The sequence below is a fragment of the Epinephelus moara genome, chromosome 10, assembly GCF_006386435.1.
Source record: "Epinephelus moara isolate mb chromosome 10, YSFRI_EMoa_1.0, whole genome shotgun sequence".
NCBI lineage: Eukaryota > Metazoa > Chordata > Actinopteri > Perciformes > Serranidae > Epinephelus > Epinephelus moara.
The window spans coordinates 35,324,412-35,328,194 of NC_065515.1; positions in this window are offsets into that span (position 1 = coordinate 35,324,412).

The window sequence follows — 3,783 nt, forward strand, 5'->3', positions numbered from 1 at the left end:
TGCAGGAAATGTTTAGTTGTTAAGCCATTTCTCATAAGTATAGACATTCACTCTGCCTGTTGGAGAGATAGAGAGAAGATCAAAGCGTCAAATTGTGGTAAAAGATGCTGTATAAAAGACAGGCTACAACTTTTTTTCCTTGTCCCCCCCTGGAATTATTCTCTAAAATTTTACTGTTTATTGTCCCCCCCAACTATGAAATGGGATTTTCGCCCCTGCTCTGGTTAAAAGTATAAAGACTAAAAGCAAACTGAAGAACAACCATTTGTAGCAATGTCTGTCTCAGTCGTTTTCATCGTACTTGCTTCCAGTCTCCAGGCACTTCTTACTTCCCAGAGACCCATTCATTTCCTAAGAGGAACTCAGGACCTGCCATTCTCCATCCATCCACCAGATGCCCTCAGACTTTTTCTCCACGTCACCTGACTCACTCATCTGCTCACCTGTTTCCACTTTCCCTCATCAGTCTGTCAGTATATATACCAGCCTCATGTCTTTGCTTTCCAGCCATTAGAACCCAACCCCCTACCCTGAACCTGTACCTGATCTGTTCTGTTCCTGGTCTTCCTTGTTACCCATTCCTGGGTTTTAACCTGTTGCCTGTTACCCCCTCACCAGTTTTGCCCTCTGGATTTGTTTGCCTGTCCAGACTGCCTTCCTGTTACCAACCTGTAAGCCTTTTCCTGACCATTGCCTGTCGCAAATTTCCTTTCTTCCTACCTGCCTTGCCTTGCGTGTGTGTGTGTGTGACTGCAATTGGGTCCTCCTCCATTTGCTGCCAGAATTCTCTGGCCATGACTCCAGTAATGCTAAAATACATTAAAGTGTTGAACAAAATTAAAGTTGTAACCAATAAAAACATGAAGGCAGCTAGAACAATTCAATAATCAGAAAAAGCATGCATAAAATCAACACAAAGAAACAATAATTGCTTTAAAGATCTCACCACCTTAGTGAGAAAACAAAGTAACTGTGTCATAACGCAGCATATGCCACATCCCTCTACCAAGGAATGGATAGGGATAACACACAGCAGCAGAAGAGGACGATTTGAGTTTCCTTGAGGAATCTAGTCCCAGTGGTGATGAGGTAATTGCATTGACTGAATTGTGCACATAAGGTACTGGAGTGGGCGTTTAATTTAACCTACTGGTTACACATATTTGTCAAACGCAATAAATTGGAAAGCGAAGATGTAGAATGCAAAACTGGTTTTCCCTGAAGTGACGCTGTGAACGCAGAGCTAACGAGATGTCTATTTACAGCTGACTGGGTGATTGCAGTACATGCTGTGCAGACTTGGATGCTGGCTGATTACTCACTGCAGGTTATACTGTAGGTCCTTAAGCTGCTGACTGTGTAATATCAGTGAGTGTTCTCTGAAAAAATGACAGTAGATCTCTGCTTATAAAAGGGGAGCAACAGCTTACAACAGTTAATTATGATTAACAATCACCTTTATTTATATACTATTTTTATAATACTAGGGAGCAAGTGAGGAAGAACCTCTTAATGAATTGTCAATGAGTAGTTCACAAATAACTCTGAATCAAGGACTAAATATTGATATTGATATTGATATTGATGAGTCATGATTACCCATGACTATTTTTTTTATCAGTGAGTCATGACCCAAAAAGGTTTGGTTTAATCTTTAACAATATGCTGAACAGCCATGATTCCAAAGAAGTTGGGTAGCTGTGTAAAACTTAAAAAAAACAAAAACAAAATGTGATGATTTGCAAATCCTTTTTCATCTATATTCAATTAAATACAGTACAAAGACAAGATATTTAATGTTCAAACTGATAAACTTTATTGTTTTTTTGTTGTTGTTGTTTTTTGAATTTGATGCCTATAACACATCCCAAAAAAGTTAGGACAGGAGCATGTTTACCACTGTGTGACATCACCTTTTCTTTTAACAACACACAGTAAGTGTTTGGGAACTGAGGACACTAACTGTTCACACATTTCCATTTGGAGATAGGTCTGAACTGCATACCTGCACTCTTTTACTGTGAAGTCACGCTGTTCGAACTTGTGCAGAATGTGTCTCACTGTCTTGCCGGAGTAAGCAGGGACGTCCCTGAAAAAGACGTCGCCTGGATGGCAGCATATGTTGCTTTAAAAGGTAAAAGTACCTTTCAGCATTCATGGAGCCTTCACAGATGTGCAGGTTACCCATGATGCCATGGGCACTAACACACCCCCATACCATCACAGATGCTGGCTTTGAACTTTGAGTTTGTAACAATCTGGATGGTCCTTTTCCTCTTTAGCCCAGAGGACACAACATCCATGATGGACTCGTCAGACCACAGCACACTTTTCCACTTTGTGTCAGTCCATCTCATGTGAGCTTGGGGCCCAGAGAAGTCGGCTGTGTTTCTGGATGTTGTTGATATATGGCTTTCACTTTGCATGGTAGAGTCTTCATTTGCCTTTGTAGATGTAGCTATGAACTGTGTTTACTGAACACATGTAGTAATATCCTTACAATCATGTTGTTTTTCAATGCAATGCTGTCTTAGGGGTCAAAGGTGTTAGCACTCAATGTTGGTTTTCAGCCTTGCCCCTTACATGCTGAAAAGTCTCTGAATCTTTTGATGATATTATGGATACTAGATGTGAAATTCTTTTCAAATATGCATTGAGAAAAGTTGTTCTCAAACTGTTGGACTATTTGCCCTTGTGGTTTTTCAAAAAGTGATCATCCTTGCTTGTGAACAACTGAGCCTTTCCAGCCTTTCTTTCAATCTGTTACCAATTGACTGTTTACCTGTTGAATGTTCCAAAGAGGCACACATGCGATGAGCCAGCACCCTGCCCTGGGCCTGGGGGCGGCTCAAGGAAAGCTTTCACCAAAATTAAAAATGCGAAATAAACTCTCAACACACAAACAAAACTGTCCGTTTACTGCCTGGACCTGGCTGTGTCTCTGCTGTGTCACGCTGGGGCTTCTGGTCATGCTGTTGGGAGAGCTCGGGGTTGGGGGTGGCCTCTGTTTGCCTCTCCCTTGTACCAGTCGGGGCATGCTCCTCATTACTGTAAAGTTTCAAAGTTTATTATAATAGCAATGCAATATATTTAAGCAATATCACATGAGAGGGAGTGATGTTATACTCCTATATCGCCTGCGGCCTCGTGCCTAAGACCAAATCACAGCCGTGACGATATACGAGTATAACATCACGAGCTCGAGTGTGATATTGCTTTTATACAACAGTTCAACAGTTAAATAAACAAGGCTGATTAAGAAATGTTGAAAAATGAGGACAAAATAGATAATTTAAGCATTTTATTTGTCTTCCGCCAACAAAAACAGTTCCCTCAGGACTCCGCTGCCACCGTTGCTATGTAACGCAGACATGGTGCGCCAGGCACTTACTCTTTATACACATTTATCTGCACATTTCCATTAATTGTGCAGCCGGTGAAATAAGTCTCTGGTGACTGCATGGTGGACTGTCGCTTCACAGGCACAGCCGACTCTGCCTTCTGATCTGACAGTATGTTGCTCCATCGTTTTCTGCTCTCCATGGATGGCTTCCAGTAGCTTTTTAACAAGCTCTCAGACCGGCAAGACAAAAGGTATATTTTAGGGCCCGACTCCTAATTAGAAGACTAACTTTACACATAGGCTACGTTAAAACAACATCATACCTGTGCCCACTCTGTCATGATCTCCCTAGCTTCAAGACCCGCATCTGACAGCTTCTGTATGGAAGTCACCCTGAGGCTGTGATTGGTGTAGATAGCTGTTGTCCCCGCCTCTTTACA